Raw genomic sequence first — 21103 nt, forward strand, 5'->3', positions numbered from 1 at the left:
TGAAGTCCAGGGCTATGAGCTTGATTTTTACCTTCCTCTCTCCCTTCAAGATCCTGAATTCCACCATTTTTGGCTACTGCAGGCAAAGTCACCTTTGTCTCACAACCCCAAAAAGCTTCTCCTTGTTGGTGAGTATGATGCTCAGTAGAGCATCTCACCTCATTGGCTTCTCTGTCATTTGGGTCAGGAATATGTATTATTTACTGGGCTTGCCTTGCTTTACTTCCACACATCATTAATACATCTTCCCAGTATATATGACTACTGGAGAGGAGAGAATTCTTCTGGATGAGTAGTATTCGTCATACTATTTCAAGGGTTGGAAAAGAGAAGTATTTAGCCTTTGTGGCTCATGAGAAAGCTCTAGAACAGCAAAGTGATGAAGGAAAAATCCAAATGCTACTGATGTAACTTATGAGCAAGTAAACAACAAAGTCCTAAGAGTGTCACTCTTGTAAATGCAGAGGAAAAACTAAGTAAAATACATGCTCACCCTTCAAGGAATCAGCTTTGAAATGTTTACTGTACAGGCTGACAGTTGTAAGACATAGTTTGTTTTCCCATCTTTCTATTTTTCTGAAATGTGTAGGCATTAATTGAACTAGAAAGGCCCTCTAAATCCTCATGTTGCTATATAATGTTTTACAATCAAGGTTTCAGATTTTAACTTTTTCTCAAAAACACTGTTGATCATAAAAGAGATATCTTTCTGCTTTTATCACTTAGTTTTCATTTCCTTCCAGCTAATGCCAGCAATAACTAGTCCTTCAGCAGCTTATTATTCATTAAATGCTCATTTAAAACACCTTTTCTTCTGTATACTTTGGACTTGAAATAGTGTTTTGATACATAGAGCCTTTTATAGTATAAGCCTTTTCTTTTTCAAATACAATCTAGTTTGATTTCTTTAAAACAAGGGGGTTTTTAATACACTTTATTTTATTTGTAAAATTTCCAGGCTTAGCTTTAGTTAAAAAACTTAATGGAAAATATAAAAATATTGCTCCCCAATCCAACAAAAGTAGGGGAAAAAATGATCCTATAAAACAAAACTTATAAATAGGGTATTCCAGTGCACTTTTACTAGACACGCCAAGTCTGCCAGAAATAAGCTCAAAATATTTCTGATTTGAAATTGTTACCCAGATTCTGTAAAGCCTTGGAGCTGTGCCCAATGGACCATCACACTATTTTTAAAAAATAAAATATGAATACACTTTGATAAACATGGCATGAAACTGAGTTCGTTAACCATCCATGTTTAGGCACATATTTTCACTGTGTGAGTTAAAAAGGGTTTCTGCTCAAACCTCCTTTATACCAAGCAGGTTTTTCCAAAGAACAGCTCAGAACAGGAGCCTCTCTCTAGGAAGACACTGGAGAGACCACCTGCACAAGTAGCTCACAGACTTAGTTACCTAAACTTGAGATCAAAATTACACCTTTTCCTCTTACAGATCAAAATTACACCTTTTCCTCTTACAAGCAGAAAACTTAGAAATAAACTTTTCAGGAAAAGCCAGAGGTGTCCTGGTGGATAACAAGTTGTGCGTGACTGAGCAAAGCACCCATGGCAGCAACGAAGAACAACAGCCTTCTGGGCTGCACTGTATATTGTCATATACCACTCCCTGACAGGAGCATGTGAAGAGACAGAGGCAGAGTCTTCCAGGAGATACACAGTGACATGACATGGGGCAGCAGACACAAGCTGTAACCCCAGAAATTCTTACGAGGTATTAGAAAAAAATTCACCCTCTGAGAGCATTTAAGCACTCAACCAAGTTGCACAGAGATGCTGTGGGATGTCATCCTTAGAAGTATTTCATTTTTGCCTGGACTAAAGCCTTGAGCAGCCTGGTCTGACTCCAAAATCAGTCGTATTTAACCAGGTGGTTAGACTAATTTACTTTAAAATGGCCTTTCCAACCTAAATTATTCTATGAATCTGTCCAAATGACAAAGAACTTAAAGCAGACATTTGCGACATTGGCCGTGTTTTCATGTCAAGCTACTGGCAAAGCAGAAGCTACAAACATTCACAGAAAAAAAAACAACACAAAAAATCTTTTTCTAAAATGCTTTTTATCACAAAAAGAATATAATTTTTCTCAGTTTGGAGAGCAATAGTGGCTCTAAGAGTTTCCTCAGATGCAAATGGTCAAAGCTGCCTAGAGACCTACTCCTGTTCTTCTCCATTTATAGCCCAGATACATTGCCAACCAAAACTCTTATGTATTAGCCAAATATGAAACAGACTGAAAAGGCCAGTAAAGGTCGCCCAGTAACCCAGTCTTGTGGCCAGAGGAATGTGTCTGTGGGTGTGGCACACCATAATTAAAGTCTAATTTCCTCACTTTTACACTGATATTGCTTTACCTTGCTTTAAAAGTGCCTTAGCCACTCACCCTCATCAGAATGATAGGCATAACAGATGCAAATTTGTGCCCAGTAACACATGTTGCTGGTGATTAAAAAACACAGTACAGAAACTAATGTTAATGAATTCTGCATACCATAAATAGTGAATTACCCTTGCCACTACAAACATCCACAAAGGCAAACCTTGATAGAAAAGAGCATCAAAGAGACACAATTAGGATATCTTTGCTAAAGAGGCATTACAAAAGGTTGTTCACACAAATCTGTCAGTTACTCTTGACTTCTAACAGCACTGCACGGTACCAGACTGTTTGAGATACTTACTCTTGTCCACAGTCTAAAACTTGGAGCACTAGGGGAAGGACCACCAGCATTACATGGCTCATCCCTTCCACACCTCTGTTTGCCTGTGCAGGTTCACAGCCTGAAGAACTCTGGCCACACACTGGTTTCTCAAGACATGAATGTGTCAATCAAATCTGAAAAGACTTGCAACTTCTTGTCAGTGTACACCCTTCTAACACATGGAAAAAATCAGCCTTCAGTATTTATTCATGGACATTTTCTGCTTACAAACCACTATAAAGAAAATCTTCTTAATTTGTGTAATATTGCTGACTTCACCAAGCTTGTATCCATAAATGAATGGGCTTGGGTTCAGGGTGTTTATCTACAGTCCCAGATTTAGGAGTTGAATCTGTTTGCTCTGTGACCATTGCTGATACCCATACAAACTTTTTGGATGTTTGTATCAATGTTTGAAAAGGAAATATTCCAATTTTTTTCCATTTTAATTAGGTTATCACAAACACTGAGGACTCAAAGGAGATGCAAAGAAAGCAGGTGCACAGCATTCACTGAAGAACATTTTGGTATGAGGCATTTGCTTAAATTCTTCACCCTTTCACAAAAATATAGTCAAAATAAGAGAAATGTTTGAACAGGTTCTTAGTATCCCATCTAAAATTACATGCCCAGGAGCAAAAAAGATTACATTTACATATCCACTATAACGACCTAGCCACAATACTAGTATCTCACTTCAAGTTTGATGACAGACTTCTCCAAAGTTCATGCATGCTGGACACTTGAACATCAGCTAAAGATGACCTGTGATCTGTACACACTCTAATTTTAGGCAAATTGTCAAGACACAAACAGAACCCTGGGAAGAAGTTTTAAATAGCACATGAATTAGTGTTTAAAACACGCCAAAACATTCAAAATAATTTTAATTGCATTCAGAGGATTGTTATACTGTCATAAGACATAGCATCCTTACAGACATCTCAGACAAGTGTTGGCATAAGAGAGTTAGGAAATAACATACATATGTTCTCATAGAGTATTTACAAAAAATGTAGGGAGAGCATATGGTAGACACCATCATGAATGTTACAGGGAAAAAAAAGTGCTGTATGCCCCATTCTCCATTTCTGATGAGAACTGTAAATAAAAGCAACATGAACAGAGTAACACCGCAAGTGGCAAACCAGTATTGATGGATCAGAAAATGGCAAAACAACTACCACTCATTCAAATGCCTTTGAAAAGCATTATGATACAATGGTTATGAAAGACAAAATGGATCTTCAGTACTGGTTATACACGCAAGGAGGGCAATCACTTTTTTAAAACAGATGTTTGGCTGAGTTAGGAATATCTGTCCTTCATTCCATGGCACTTCAAGAATCAGATATTCAAGACCATCTTTGCTGCTCTGTAAGTTGAATTGCATCCTTAGTTTCAGTCTGGAAATTAAATAAAATAAAATCATTGACATTATTCTAGCTTTATGCAGTGATCAATGACACAAGAATTTGACTGCATAGCTAGATATCAACTATCCTCTGAAAACTGTTCTAATTACTAGTACAGTGTAAATATATTAGCATTACTTTTGCCATTAATTTCTTCAACAGTTTCCATCATCACTTAGGACAATCTGAGACAAGTACACATTCACTTCCAACTTTTCAAACAAAATAATTTTAAAAAAACACATCAATTTTCTTTCTATTAAAAGTATCATTTTGACAAAAAGCATCCCATTTCAAATTAATTTTACTTTTGAAGGTGAGGGAAGTAAAAAAAAAAAAAATTTGGCCAAAAAAAGACACAGTTTTGATTCTTTAACAAAGTCATCTGGATTTTTGAAAAAAAAGTAGATGCTTACAGGAGAAAGGAGAACAGAACTGCAAGACAAGGAGAGGAGTTGTAGTCTCTTTTACACCAATTACCCACATGAGTTTGGGTAAACATCTACTTAGGACACATTTTCAGGAATTATACTTAGGCTAAATAGCAAAAACTAAGGAACGATGTACAAGAGTGTTCTAGCACAAAAACAGAAGGAACAAAATATTTTTTAAGACTACTGTAAGCACAATATAAAGGATTATATAGCAGATTCCCTGAAACAGTCTGTCCTATTAAGACTCCTAGAGCAGGATTTATTTGACCAGGTCTAAAGCAGGACTCCAGGTTTGAGCGTGATGGGATTGCCTACAGTCAGAACAGACAACAGTCACTTTCACACATAATTCATCTCATACTTATTTCAACACGTAAAGCACAAATATCTCATCTGTTAGTGGGACTAACAGAGGAGCTGAGGCTCCTCTGCCAGAGCTATCAGACAGATGCCAAAGGTTTGTACATTTATTTTCAGGGTCTCAAATGCTCATTGCAGTTTCCAGCATGCTTTCCTGGCCTTCAGCTCCTCTTCCTATGATCCACCCCACCTGACCTTGTGGAAAGACCAATGCTGAGGTTAGAAAGAGAGAGTTTCCATTTCTGATCATTTATGGGTGACTGATGATAAAGTCAGTTGACTTTTCTGCTCAGTACAGGTCACTGAGGCCACTCTTGCCAGCCCTGAACAGTTCCGAAGTAAGTATTGTGTCCTTTTATCAGGAGTATGTGAAATGTCTGATTTATTGTACATCAGGGAAATATCTCTGCAGGTCAATGGATTTCTGTATGAAAAATTCCTCTTATAAGTGTTTGGTTAAAAAATAATATCTGACATTCAAAAATGTGTGTGTATATATATATATATATATATAATCCAACCTACACTGACTTGGAAAAAAAACAGCATAAGAAACACTAGATAGTCTAAGGGTAACATTTTGTAGGATATTTTTTCTGTCTGTAACCCCATTACAAAGTATTGACATCTCTTCATATACTAAAAAAAAAATTAGTAAATCTTAGTAGGAGAAACAAATCAAAAGTACTTGAGACAGCATGTGACCAAAAAAAACAACAACAACAAAAACCATCCAAAAAAATGCAAAGAGAAAACAAAAACCAAAACAACCCCTCCCCCCCAAAAAAAACAAAACAAAACACAACCAGGAAAAAACTCTCAGAGCATAGATGTTGGTCTTTTTCATGTAAAAAAAAAAAAGACGACCATCCAGTGGTCACCATAGTGTAGATTTCATGTTGACCAGAGCTCTGAAGCTATTCATACGGTTATGTAAATTTTATTGTAAATTATGTATTTCTGCTATGCAAACAGAATCTGTTTCTAGAAACTTAAATCAAGCAATGCGAAAATGTTAGACTTGCAGTATAGTCATAACTAACAAACACACAGAGAAGCAAAACTACCTTTATGAAAACTGACATAAGGCTTCCTCCTAGATAAGTACTTCATTGGTCCAAAAATGATTGGTTACACTTTAAACAGATAATTATTACTAAAATAGCATATTTTTATTAATATATTCCTAATTTTGGCATTCAATCAGTATGATTTTGAGGTTATCATTATTATTTTCACATTAAAAAAATTTTATACCATTTTAATCGCTTTCATTCTTCTAAGACATTCAGGCTGTACTGCGTGCAGCCTGATCAACTATGATAACCAAAACTTATTCTTTTCCTCAGAATTCTGCTTTCATTATCATAAGAAATGAGATTATTTGCCCTGTCAGTGACAGCAAAATAAGAGTATGAGCTTGCTATTTATGAGTTATACATTTTACTCAAAGAAATTAGGAAAACCCAAAGAAAAGGCAGCTGCAACTTTTGCCCAAATCAGACGCTTTTCATAAGGAACCACTGACAGCAAGCAACTGCATGGCAAACTAAGTTTGGACCTTAACAGGAGGTTTGCATCAGGAGACTTGAATTTTTTCTAGTTGAAAGAGTGACTGTACAACATTTTTAAAGTCACTGCAATGATTTGAAGAAATTTGAGAAATGCCTTGGTGAATACATACCGCTGCATGACAAATGATGTCTCCAGTCTTCAACTGGATAGTCTGCAAACTGATTCCATGGAAAAGCTCAAAGTTCTTGTTTCCACATGTGCATCTATAACACACATGTGCTCATCACCATAATATATAGCAATAAGCACACTTTTTTCATGTTTGGAAGCAAAATCCCAGATATTTATTCCTGAAAATCAGCTCAAGCTTCTAAAATCTGAGTTCAAGTAAAGTTTTGTCTGCCCCTTGAAGAAGGAGCAAACCCTGCTTTACAGCCTTAACAACTGTTAACAACTGCAAAGGATGGGAGCCCTGCATCAGACAGGCGCCCGTGTGCCTCCTCATCCCACAAACTGGACATCGAGTGAGGAACTGTGGGTCACTGCAGCCTGCTTAGGAAAGGTACAGTGAGCCACTTTCCCTCACACCCCCCAGAAATCAGAGCTCAACTGGAGGAACTTGTGCTGACAAAGCAGCACGAACCAGTTGGCAGCTCTGGTGGTATCCTCTGCTCCTTTTCCACCTTGTCTTTCTATGACTATCCTTGAAGAGTAAAAGGCTGTTGAAAAGCCATTATGCCCTAAAAAGGGGATGGTTATTACCTTTCACGTTCCATCTTCAGGCTATACTGCTTAACTTTTCCACTGTGGCTCTTTGGAAAAGTAACACCATTTCCATCTGTTGTACTTTCTTGCCCTCTGCTGGAAAAACTATCAAATGAATGTGCAGAACTGAATCTTTTAAAACTGATTTCTCAATCAATTGCAAAAATAACTGATTTTCTTCACACAGTCTTCCCACAAAACCCTCATAAGAAGTGCTAAAAAAATGTACTGTCTTGTTAAAATCATCTGATTCCTAACAATTAATGCTACTTCAGAATCAGACCAAGGCATTGAAAGTGACATCTTGTCCCCAAAATATACTTGCTTCAATATACAAGGGGAAAGCAGAGAGAACTGAAGACAAACACATGAGAGAAGATTCAAGAACGAGTAATTTGATTGCATTTTTCAAAAACATAGATGCTGGTGCTGATGTTAAATGGGAATACAGGGAAATAGTATTTTCTGCTTTAATACAATGCATTTTGTGATGTTGTAAGTGAATAGCTGGGTAACAGGTTTAAGTCCATTTTTAATAATAGCATACGTATGTTTTCCCACTCACAACAAAAGAATTTTTCATAACAGTAACTAAATTACCTCTCTGCTGTTACACCATTACTACGTGGACATATTCGGGAGCATATTCAGAACTTCTGGGAGAGAATTTTCCTTCTGGGTATTATGCCTTCAAAAGTTTAGGCCTCTAATTTTCTCCAGACACATACAGTTTCCCATGAATAGCAGCTGGAAAAGCAGTCAGGTTTATCGGCTGTATTGTCACCATTCTCCTTTTCATCAAAGAGCAGTTGTGGTGGATTAAAAAAGTAATGTCACCATGTCACAAAGAAGGGAGGATAGCTCTTTGTTAAGTATGCCACTGGGAAGGACCTCTCTGACGTTTAATGCCTCTTCAGGCCTTTCAGACAATCAGTAGTTCCCTCCTGTGAGCCATGAACCTTTGCAGAAAGTCTTTCTGTCATAAGTAACCTCCTGCTTTCTATCTAGTGACCTTAATCTTCAAGATGACAGGGTATTTCCATGGCATGGAGAGCTTCCCTTACACACCCTTACCCAGCGGGGAACAGCTCACATGAACAAGCATATCATATTAAGGAAAATGGAAATTTTCTTTCTACTATTCTTTTTTCAGTGAACACTTTCAAAGACCAGGTCTTTGCTTGATACTGCAAAAAGTAGTAATCTCTGCTTGGATAAAATGGATAGAAAATGGATTTGTGAAGTACTTACGTTCCTCTTTTCATCTGCAGTCATGTCATGTTTCATTTCAGATAGTCAGTCCTTTTACAGTGACTGATTTCAGTTATCATACTATATTCTGCTGATATCCACAAGTTGCCAGATTTGTTTCATAATGTGAATCATATTTTTAAGGATTTGTTTAAGGAGCTACCACTAGCAGAACAGAGAGCATCTTCATTCCTTTTGCTGACTACTTAATTCCCTTAACTGTAACCACAATTTCTTTTTACTCACAGTAAGGGTCAAGTTCTTTTAACTTTTAAAACATTATAACAGCTGGAAACTAAAAAGATCCAGCAAAATTCAGTCAGTAAGTTTTCAGCAGACTGTTGAAGGATATAGATTTATATGTAGGCATAGTTTATAAATACTTCTATAGAAAGACATCAACCATGACATCATCTTCTGTCAGTGTTATTTTGCCAACAGAATTGCAGAAATGCATCTTCCTTTTGCCTAAATATTGTTCAAAAAAACCCCAAAAACATCAGAGATAATATATTAGCAATCTGGTATGGCCAGGGAATAAGTAATGGCGTGCAGAGCTTTTAATTTCAAGAACATAAGTTCAGGTTCTGCCCAAGCCACAAGAGGCCTGAAAGTCATGTTGTGACTCCTCTAACAACCAATTGTAAATCAGTTCATTTTCAAAATCCAGTTACCTTGGTTTTATTTTCCAAATCCAGAGAATATGTTCACATCACAAATAACATCAGCATAGAAGACAATCTTCTTAAAGTTTTTAACAGAAAGGCCAATGATTTGATGGGATTAAAACTGATGTATCCTCATTTGAGTCAGGTTTTTCTCCTCCATCAGGACACCAAGGCACAGAGGTTCTCTTGGGCAGTTTCTCCAGAATAGTCACCCTTGTTACAGGCTCCCATTGCCTAAAGAATGACAAATCAAGGCACTCAGTGAGAGGTCAGGAACTGAATTTTTGGATCATGTCAGAAAGAAATTAGTGGGAAAAGGAACAAACACCATTTTGAGCTAGAGTTCTGTCGCACCAAGCACTTCTTACCGCATCAAACAGAATTTCCATGTGGTCATATTGCCTACTTTCTGTCACACCTTGTGTGCATACAGTATTGTGGACATCTCAGAATGTGGGTAAGGGTTCCTGCGACTCATGGTAATGCAGTTTATATAGGGGATAATCAAAAGTGATTTTATGAAGCAGAAGTTATGGCTCCCACAACAGTTACTTGATACCTCTCAACAGAAAAGAGGAGCAGAAGCTCTTGAAATCCAGCTTTAAGCTGAAAAGTTCACCTCTATTTCTCATCTCTATTATTTCACAAAAAGTCTTAATTAGATTGGCCAGTTTACATCTAAACACTTCATAGAACACTCCAGATTCCAAAAGGGACGTTCTGCCAACACCAGTAATGACTACAGAGCATTATAGAAATATAGCACTCCAGAATCAATCTGCAAACTGAAATTCAAGACTCTTGGGGAGTGACAACGCCATTAAACAATTAAACAATTTTGTTTCATGGTTTTTTCCATAAAAAGTTCAAGTCATCAATCAGTTCTCTTCTTGTTATAGTCTTTTATTTTCACAAGTAAAAACTGGATGCTAAATGTAATACATATTTCAGAAGTAAAAAATTTTATGTTTGCTTTGCTCCACTTTTCCCTATGCTGTGGAAGAGGACAAGTCACAGCATAGTGTAGTCAGATCAGTATTAGGTACCTGCAGCTGTTCGTAGATTTGGACAATGTGACTGATCTACCTTTTTTTTGATGTTTCTGATGTTTCTTCAACAAGTGCATGATCTTGACATTGGTACTATTTGTTCCTGTACCAATCAGCAGCACCTTGTGACTTTCCTGCACTTTCTTGTTCTCCTCTTGGCAAATAAGCAGTATTTTCTTAGTGAGACAGGGGTTTTTTCTCACAGTCTATCTAGCAGGAATGGAAAACAGTGTTTCACAGGTGTTTTCCAAATTCCCACAGGGAGTTGTTTTATGATTTGGGGTATGTCTAGAATATATGCAGAAAAAGAAGAGTTGTAATCTACGTTATCTAACTCAAGAGAGTAATAAAGATAAATTCAGTTGTAATAGAGATTTGACACTCTCTTTAAAGCATTACTTCAAGAGTTAACTGTCATTACTGGAGTTTAAAGTCAAGTGAAGGAGGAACTTTGTCTTTCAATGCAAGGTACACTCAAATTCTCAGAACTATATTTCCTTAATGCATTTTTTCCCTTAAGGTCAGATGAAAGAAAAGGGGAGAATCTGCCCGTTAAAAGCATCTCACCAAATACAGATGGCCTGAAAACATCATCTGGGATTCACCTCCTTTTTGTGAGGACACTCTGCAATATGAAGCACCTTTAAGGTATCAAAGGAAAGGAGAGTGCTTTCACCCACATTATACAATCAAGAACTCTAGATATTGTTTCTACCTTGAATCTTTAATACTTCCTCTAATTTTAGTTACTTCTAATGGACAAGTCATAAAGTTTGTCAAAATATGTTCTAAAGAAAGTTCTCTTCTACAGATATTTTCCAGTGAAGGTCCTGCAGTCAATACACAGCAGCATGAGCCAACACACAATTTCAGGTTCCTCAGTGAAACAACGATATTTTTCAATTAGTTTCATTATTGCCATCAAGAAACTGCAGCTTTGCATCCCTTCTGTTCTGTGGGCATAGACAGAGCTGCTTTATTTACACCATTAGGGAAGAGATCAACTGGTTCTGGAGCAATGAGCCAGAATCTGAGGTGGTACACCTCCTGCAGGCATGGCAGAGCCCCCCTGACAGGGCACAGCCCCCAGCACCTGCACAGGGTGAGGACAGCAAAGGTGAAGTGTCCTGGATGAGGCTGGTAGTGAGTCAGGTTTGAGGTCCACCCAGGGAGTCTAGTCAATAAATTGAGACAATACTACACAGGGCCACAACCTGCCTCACCCAACGCTCCACGACAGATGAGGAAATACGGATGGTATGAGCCCGTGGAGGTTAAAAATATGTAATGCCTGTGCTTGCCACTGAAACAACATGTACACACCGAATTTGAAAAGGTCTTGGAAAGCCCAGAATACAGTAAGGATGAGAGTCAATGCTGGGTAATGGAGAAGAAGACATGGTAGCTCCACCAGAAGACAAAAGAACATAGCTTCAAGACTGGTATTTCATTGCAATCTGTCTAACACAAGAGTAAATCATTATCCGGAGGAGGTTTAAACATCATTTAACCTTCAAATGAGAGAAATCCAGAACTGATGAAGAGAGGGGATCACCAAATATGAGGACACAGACTACTCAGATTATCAATAAGAATGCTATGCATTTCTAAAAATTTTAGTATCCATTTAATCTTTTTTTTCTTCCATTCAGAACCACACCAACTTTCCACTCCGATTTGCATTTGAACCTCAGCAGTGCAATCCTGATGTAAGATCCTTATCTGTAAAGTAAATGAAGTAAATGCAGCAGAACTGTGCCCATGCAAGTTTTCAGTCACTGTCTAATCCCAGCCTGCAGCAAATCTTCCTGACTCTGACTCCTCTGGTACATCAGGGAAATTCCAAGACAGCTACACAGACTGAGAGCAGAGGTGTGGGAGAAGGCAAAGGTGGATGGAAACCTATCCTGTATTCTGAAATAAAGATTTGGAGTGGAAATACATTTAGTCTTTCTACTATGTCTGCTGTATACCCAGCCAGCTGGTGTCACGTCTGTAGTGGCTCATGCTACAAGAAAACTTTTTCTGCTGAGCTGTTTGTGGACATGGTTACTTTTATTGGAAACAAAGAATTTGAATGTGGATCATTATGACCTATGTTTAAAATAGAACAAATGTTATTTGAGTCACTTTCAAATTAACATGATTGTTTAAAAATATATGAAGTGCTTCACTGAATTTTAATCTCTCTACTGCAAAAACAATTTTAAAAGATTACAGGCTTGAACATTTTTAGAAGGATGTAATCATACTAGCTAAAACATAAATTTCACACACCACAATAATTTTTAATCATTCTGCAGTGTACATAGGCCGCATTCAAATGTCTCTTTCAAATGTCAAAATAAAATTAATATTTATTACCATACCTCTGAACTCGTACTTTTACAAAACTGAAGCTCAGGACATTTTCTACTAAGCCATTTAAGCCATTTTGTATGTTCTCAGTTAAACACATTTTCTAGAACTATTGCTCTGCCTCAGGGACTCACAGGATTTCTGAAGCACTTTATAGCTTTTTTGACTACATTCTTCAGGAAAAATCACTCAGGTCAAGCCAGGAAGAGGATCCCAGTTCCAGAGGTGGTTTTCAATGTTGGTAGCTTGCTATAAACAAAGCCATAAGAATAACTGATGTTGCTGAACATTAAACACACAAAAAACTGACTAAAAATATAAAATTAAACACAGAGAAGTCATATTTGTACCAAAATCTTTGACACTGACACCTCCAGGGCACCAAAAAAGTTCATGGGGTCAGGACAGCATCCATAACAGCAGCAAGTCCCCAACAGGGTAGAATAAAGGTCCTTGATACCTCCCCATTTGGGGAAAATAATAGCTTCAGAGGAGAACTTCATGGACTCAAGCCCTCCTGGAAAAGTATCAAAAAACCTGTGGGATCTTGCCAGAGATAGAAAGCATCGCTCCCAGTCCCTACTGCAAACGAAACATTGGAGAGTTTTTTTAGTTGGGTCCCTGACTTTGCAAACATAGAGCATGGAGAGGGAAAGGGTCCCCATACATTTCTCTCTGCAACTCTTTTGCATGATACCCTCACTGTTAAGAGGATTGTAACAGAGCAGGTCTATCCAGAGAGATGTGCAAAGGATTTTGTGTATCCATAACAACCTCTCTGCTGAGTTTCTTTGACCTCCTAGGATTTTTTTTACTGTCTTCACATTCTGCAGCCAAATCTCAGGCATTTAGGAGACTCCAGAGGGGTAAAACAATACATTTATGATACTAGTCCTGTGTTATGTGGAAGGAAAAAATGAAGAGATCCTTTAGCATCTGCACTCCTAAATCACTTCACTGCCTTTGAAAAATCCTACCTTTCCCACAAAAGCACTAGCTGACAAAGATCGTGTTGTCAAGCAGTATGCACCAAGCAAAAATACAAACAGATATAGTATAATTTTTTGCTACTGCCCATAAAACAATTAATCTGGCTTTAGATCTCTGGGATAGCAAACCATTCAGAGAGTGAAATTATGGGTATTACTGCCATAGTGTACCAGGGAGAAGCAGGAGAAGGAAGCTCCTTTTAACAGTTTTGAATTCAGCTGACTGGCAGCTGCTGTTTGGTTGATCACCACAGAGCATTGTCTGCCAGCAGTATCAAAATACTATCCAGTATTTTGCAGGACTCCCTAACACCTCACAACACCGATACTTGGGGGTGATGGCTGCCGTTTTACAGATATAGCAAGACCCTTATATTTATTACATACACCCTCCACCTCTGAGGCTGTTACATTTTGTTCAGTCTGGGATAGAGACAAAGTTGGTATAAAAATTTTGGATTAATAATTTCTAATGGCACTTGTCATCATTTTGAATTTATCTTCTGTGAACCGTTTAAATGAATGTGACTGGAGTGACCGTTCTCAGAAATCATGGCACCCATAAACACCAGCTGCCCCACTGGAAGCAGAGTTACTGCTTGTCCAGTGTGGCAGCAGAAACAAGTAATGTTGCTCAATGTGTCAGATTGGGCTGAAAAAGCCTCCTCTTTCTCTCCATAAATGCTTATAATCTAATGCTTGCACATGCTTCCAGGAGAAGAATGGCCCTCTGAAATTATTCCGGCAATGATTCCTTATAGATAAGGTGGTCAAGAAAGTCCCTCATCTGCAAACAGGCTACAGAACTCATCCTGTTGTGGTGGAGTGACCTTGCTCATGAAGCTCCTGGCAAACAGTCACCTCATGCTGTGATTATACAAGTATGTAAACACACCATACCAAACCTCCCAGAAATCTCTGCTGCTTCACTGATGTCAGCACAATGTGCCAAAAGCCATAATTAACTTTTGATTGAACTTTGATCAGTCTGAATGGATACAGCCTGTGGGCAGTGCCTGGGCTGGGAACTCTGCCAAACCTTCAAGTTCCTACAGGGAAGAGAAGCACCACTTGATGGTTTTACCTGTCCTCATGTCCTCTTCCCAAGTATTTGCTACCTTCCCTGTCAAAGGCATCAGGCTGAGCTAGTTTTTGACCTTGCCTGGTGTAGTTTCTCTTTCTTTCTTCATATGTTAATAAGAATTTCTTAAAAACCCCAGTGACATCCAAGCAAGGTGGATCAAAGAATTGACAAGTCACAGGAGAAAAGGGGAATTCCCTCACCTTAAAACTGATCACCACCCAAAATTGTCCTATTCTTCTAAGCTAAATCAAGCAAAGTTTGGGCTCCAATGACACAAATACAAGCTGCATCAAGAGGGACAGAGGCTAGAAATTACTACTCGTGGTCTATCGCACCAACCCAGCAACCCCAGCAAGAAACTGGATTGGAAACCTGGTAGGGAAAAACTGTATCTTGCACTTCCTCCGTTAAACATGGTATATTATTAGCGTTATGCTAATTTAGGTCACCTAAATGGGCTCTGCGTAATTTAATAAATTTAATTACTTAATAAAAGATTGGATTTGGCTGGGTGTCAGGCAGCCAGTTAAACAGTGATTGACTGATACCCAGGGAAACAAGACTCTCTAGAGTGGAGAGACCCCATCTCAGGGTTACAATGCCGAAGCGGCTTTGTTAGACAAAGACGAGGCTTTTGGCAGTAGACATTCCTGGTTTCAGATTCAAGGTCCCAAGTTCAGCCTCTTCTCTCAGTGATCTTCCCAGGGGTGTTCTGTTACATGCCGACAAAGAAATGCATAAGCTGAATAAATCATTAATTAAAAAACATTTGTTCGGCTCTGTGCAGACGCAATGCCTCTCTCCCTTAGGGCAAATGTCTTACTCTCAAATCAATCCAAAGTGCCAGGAGAAGAGGATGATAGTTTCACTTACCTCTGGTCCAGTTCAAGAAGAGTGAATGTGGCTAATTAAATGTGCAATGCCTCAAAAAAAAAAAAATCCTGTGTCACTGGCTCCTACTTAAAAAAAAAATAAAAGCAACATACAAAAGTGAGGCAGGAAGACTATTTTAAACCTTCAGAGATGCAATTGTCTACATAATTTTTTTTTTTTCTTTTCTCTATATAGACACTTTGCCCTTGAGGAACAATTATGACAAATGTAGAGTTTTGTTGTTGTTGTTCATACATTTAATTTCAAAAGCACACAGAAAAAGAAGAGTTCGTTTACTTAGTGTAATCTCCCTTTTCAAGACAACCTGTAGATTCCTCTTTTTGTTTGTACAGGCTTTCATAGACAAAAGATCAGATATTGTGGTGAAAGCCACGCAAGGCAGTACAACGTCAGCAGTCAATGTACATCAACTATCTCCATAAAAGTAGTAACTGTAAAGTAGTAGCTGGTTTTTAACCTTCAGCTGGTTATCAAGACTTCTTCACTCCTAGGATGGGTTTCTTTCAACCAAATGCAGATACTTTTATCTGAGCTGGCCATCTAGTGTTCCCTCTAAATTTCTAAGAAAGGAAAAGGCACTTTCAGGACACACATCCTTCCCATTCCGTTTTATTAAACATGTAGGCCTTTATTGCTGAGTCAGAATGCCTATTTCTAAAGTCAGAGCAGTGTCCCTTCAACAGGGGAATGCAGCCACCTCCTGCCTGGATCACGCCCCAGAGGAGTCTCTTCCCCTCTTTTGATTAGGGTGAATGGGAAATAATAGTTCTGTCCATAGTGGACTTCCCACACTCCTGGTTTTTTACAATGTTTACAAGAATAATTGCCAGATCCTCCACCTGTAAGAATTAAGGGCTTGCTTCTGAAGAATTTTGTCAATTTAGTAGAGGAATGTCCTACAATTTGCTAAAAAAGAAGATAATTTTCCTTATATTAGGAAAATATATTTGCCTTTTTTATTTTGATTTGGAATTAAAATAAATTTTGAACTGGCTGTAAAACACATTCTGTGATTTGTTTGTGTTTAAAAATGATGTCTCAGTTTCTGAAATTCCATCTGAATTTTATTTTAGTTCCTCTCTAATGCATTTTTACTGTTCTACATGAGGTCATGCCATGTCAACAGAAGCTCATGCAGCATCAAGACTGAACTGGATAACCTCCAGGTATTCCCTTCCAACAAAACCTTTCTGCCATTAGTATACCGTAATCATCATTACATTTTAATACCTCAAACCCTAAAACATCTTTCTTTGCTATTACTTGTTTCTACTTGTGTTCCTGTTTGTTGTGTTTTAAATGGACTGAAGATCTTCATGGACAGTCACTTAAATACTCCTGGCTGAACAATCATTTCTAAAGTCCTTGTTGCCTTTGGACAGGTCACCCTAACTCCTTTTTCCTGGACAAAATCACAAACTTCAAAGGAATCTTTCATACCTACAAGTTATTAGTTTGTTTTACTATGAGCTAAGACCTTTGAACCTGTAAAATCATTTGAGAGCATATTGAAGAGTATATATGTGTGGATGCCCTGTAGCTTTGCCAATGCCACATGAATAACCTTCAGGAAAATATTCAGAGATATTCATAAAGCAGTAAATTATAAGGAATAGCAGTACAAGAGTTGGGGGATAAAAATTTCTGGTTCAATTAACTGTGTGATTTTATTATATCCATCTAATTGTTATACACATCCTTCTGGGACTACAAGACCCATGAAACCCAAACAAATAAATGTCACCTTGAACCTGAATGTTCAGAGCAAGCTTTTCATGTGCATTGAAGTGAGACTGAAAGTACCGAAGTGAAAGAAAAATTTTGTTCCTGTTTAAATTAAATATGAAAAGCGAATTGCCAGTAAAAGATACAGAAAGAGTAAAAAACCTCAAAATCTAGCAGACAGACATATGCCTCATTTCTAGACAGATAATTTTGATGTCTCTCATTTTTGTATTTGATTCTTGTCTAGACCTCAGACAAGAGGCTTGCTGATTACCCATTTTGGAACAAATTAGGAGATGAAGTCCATTGTGCTACAAAAAAGATTTTATTTGTGGCTATGCAGCTGGCTAAGAGCAAATTAGACTAAGGCAGTATACAGGCCATCCTACCTTCCTAAAATTTCAGTCCATAATAAGTGCTTATTTCCCCAGAAGTTTTCTAGTCTTCAGTTTACTGTACAAAACAGATAATAAAGCAAAAATCTGTCATCCAAAAGTTTTTTCCTGTCATCTGAAAGGTTTTTTTTCTTCATACAATGCTATGCAACATATTTTAAGTCCACAGATCCTTAGGAAACAAAAAGCAACAAGCCATTTCTTGAAAGACTAAAAGCTTTCTCCTTCTCCAGCTGAGAGATTATTGCAAGATTTGTCTGGTGACATTTCTTTTACAAATTCGAACAGCTCTCCCTGGATTTTCTTTCACCTACCAGTAATAAGAATATAATAATATCTGCACATATTTATCCTTAATCACTGGACAAAAGCCTGAAATAAATAGAAAGAGTGACTGGCATACCTCATATAAGCATCCTCACACACATCCCACACCACAACAGACAGAAGAGTGTATTTTTAATGCAGTAATCAGAAATATTTAAGATAATTAACAATGTTCTCTTGTGTTCCTCCTAGATACAATTGTTTCTTGTATAAACTCTTCAGCAAATTTAATAGATTGGTTAAGCAACACCTGAACCATGTAAGTGGATGACATATTTTTGGATTCCTCCTTAACACCAATAATATACAGTTAATGCATCATATTCAGTAAAATGGTTTTAAGTGATAACAGGTGTTTAGCATAATGGAAACTGCTGCTAGTTGGTCAACATGTAAATTAATTTTGTTATTTACGGAACCAGATGGTCAATTCTGGAGTACCGGCATGGATAACACTAATAAGCCTCCTTGCTGTAGAACATGATGTCTCATCTGTAGCTTCACCAGTTTCTAATTCCAGCTACCACGTGAATTGCAAGAGTACCCCTCTGACAGAAAGATTAACTTACTCTCTGCCCAAGAATACTACACTATATATCATCAAATAAAAGTGGCTAAAGGTCATACAAATGAATTTCATGAGAAATTAAGAGAAGTGGTAAGAAAGAATAATGTTTAGCTTTTTCACTTTTTTCACTCTGTACAGCTTAAAGCGTCAGTATGAATTGGTATTATTTTCTACCTGCTTTCTTCCTTTCTTAGAACAATGGCTTGTTATTGTAGAAAAAGCAATTTAGCTACTGAGTTCAACTGGTAAACCATTTGCATTATAAGACAGATGGGCTTATTACTATATAATGTTAAGCTTTTCTTCAAAAGTCTTATTTGAGAAACTCATAGACTGGTTCAATCTGTGATTCAGAAGAAACGCCTTTTTCTGTCCACAGTCAAAGTTTGTTCAGATGAAATAAGGCAGATACACATGCAGGCAGGACTAAGAAATCCCACTTGTCTGAACACCCTGAACCGAGCCAAAAGGGATGGTGAAGACGTCCAGTGCTGCAGCCACATTAATCAGGGCAGCACACTGTGCCCAAGCTCCCACTTGCTGTGTAAGTTGTGCACAGCAAGCACGGTGCAGCTGGGGCACATCAGACCCAGAGCACTTCAGCTGCAAAACTCATGGGAGCACATACAGCACCCAACAGCAGCTCCTGCCACATCGTCAGGCACTCGAAAATCACTACCAACCTCTCCCTTATCCTCAAACTGCGCTTGGACAAAGCCTAAAGGCAACAAACCAAGCCACTTCAGGGAAGTGCAGGCATACAGTAGCCCTGCACACACTTAAAGCCAAACAGATCTTAAAGCAGAAATCACTGAATCGGGCTCCTTTGGATATTTGCCTCCTCATCTGTGATCCCCTCCCTGTGTGCTGCACAGCACTGGCCTGTCTGCCCAGAGGTGGAGTGACAAAGTGGCAGAGAAGCAGGATGAGTGTGCTCACAGTCCCTGCTAACTGCAGAGAATGTCCTCTGTTCTCATGTACCCAATGCATTCCTGTTACATACTGTAAAGTTATAAAGATTGATGCACAGTAGAAAGAAATAGTAATTGATAACAATTTTGTGCCTCATGTTTTCACTGAAGGAGGTTTCTTTGATGAATATAGACAAGAGTGCAATCACTGCATCTTTGACACTTCTCTAATCCAATTTAACTGACTTAAACTGAAGGTAAACACAGCAAATATAAATATGGATTCAATTCTGTCTATAACTACAAACAAAGAGACCTTATCCAGAACTTATATCTTCTGTTTCCTTTTCTGTGTGCATCAAGAATGTTTTTCTTCTTTTCCTCTTCACTACGAGGAGATTATGCTTTAAAAATGCAAAACATTTAGTTACTTACTAAGAATTGTCATGTACATATGAACTAGTTTTGGAATTCAAGTTGCATATCTGGAAGCTTCATGTCACACTGAATTATTCAAGTAAAGAGTAATGTATTAAAATGGGTAAAATCCAGAGTGTCCTGCTTCTTGTTTTTTAAAATGCTGTCTATTTTAGAATTATTTTGGTCTGTTAAGAAAATAAAAGCATGCAGCAAGGTGTAGTAACAGACATTCCTATGGATTTCTTAGATCAGTGCTATCAAATACCTCAGTCCTCCATTCACAGCTACAGTGCCTGTAAGTACGTTAAACTGTACGCTACTTGTGTTATACAAAACATTTTTGCTGTTAGCATGCCATGCAATGTGTGAGACATCAAGCAAAAAAAGTCATGGAAGAGCATATATATATATTTTTTTTTTTAAGATGTGTATTTGTCCAGATGTCTGCAAAGCACTGTGCACTAACTAGGTGCTTCATCTTCACGATTGGGAGTCCATGGGACTTTAGTTGGACAGCTTAGAAGAAAACCATGGTAAAACAGGTAAGGTAAAATATTCAAGTCACAGAAACTATCAAGGTCATTAATGCATGAAGCAGTGATACACATCTGCAGGTGAGTAAAGGTTACCATTCTGGACAAAGTGTTTTGACTGAAGCCTTAAAAACCAGGGACAAAGACAGAATCAGGGATCCAGGCTGGCATTTAATGAGGCAGCATTTTTGAGTAGTCAGTTACAGCAGGTTTGTGTTGCTCTGTTAAATCAGTTGTGTACTGTATGGATATTACATAGATCTTGGGGAAAAAAAAACAAAACAGGGAGGCAAAACAAAGACTCAGATATATATCTCCCAGGAAATACCAGAGAGAAGTGGAGAGAGCCTTTGCTTTGGAAGAGTTCTTGCATGTCCCACAGAACTCCCTAAATGGGTCATTAGAAGAACGGAGAAACCTGGGAGCTGAGTGCATGAGGAGTTTTGAGTTGCACAAAATGTTGACGGTTGTGCTCAGTCAGGCAAGCTCTTGGCAACTGCTCAGAGTGTCAAATAACAACTCCAAAATATCTTTTTACAGCCTGAGTCTTTTCAGTGACCCAGTTTGCAGCACAGTTCCTCAGATTATGCAATTGTTTTGCTTTATTCCTGTTACTGACATTAAACTGTGCTTACAAACAAGTGCATAGTGATTTATTAAAACATTCTGAACGTGGAAAACCAGATGTACAGCCACTGAACTCTGTAGTATTTGA

The 21103-nt window shown here is 38.0% G+C and overlaps 1 long non-coding RNA gene across 1 annotated transcript in view; it reads right to left on the reverse strand.

Annotated features, from left to right (window-relative positions):
- Positions 1-6060: 6060 nt before the first annotated feature.
- LOC121671268 overlaps positions 6061-21103 on the reverse strand; it is a 32633-nt gene continuing 17590 nt past the window's right edge. The window contains exon 3 of the long non-coding RNA XR_006018455.1: positions 6061-9369. This is a non-coding gene — a long non-coding RNA (uncharacterized LOC121671268). The remainder of the gene's footprint in view (positions 9370-21103) is intronic.

Source organism: Corvus kubaryi, unplaced genomic scaffold (genome assembly GCF_017639235.1).
Source record: "Corvus kubaryi isolate FWS band 111438036 unplaced genomic scaffold, C.kubaryi_AGA036_p1.0 133, whole genome shotgun sequence".
NCBI lineage: Eukaryota > Metazoa > Chordata > Aves > Passeriformes > Corvidae > Corvus > Corvus kubaryi.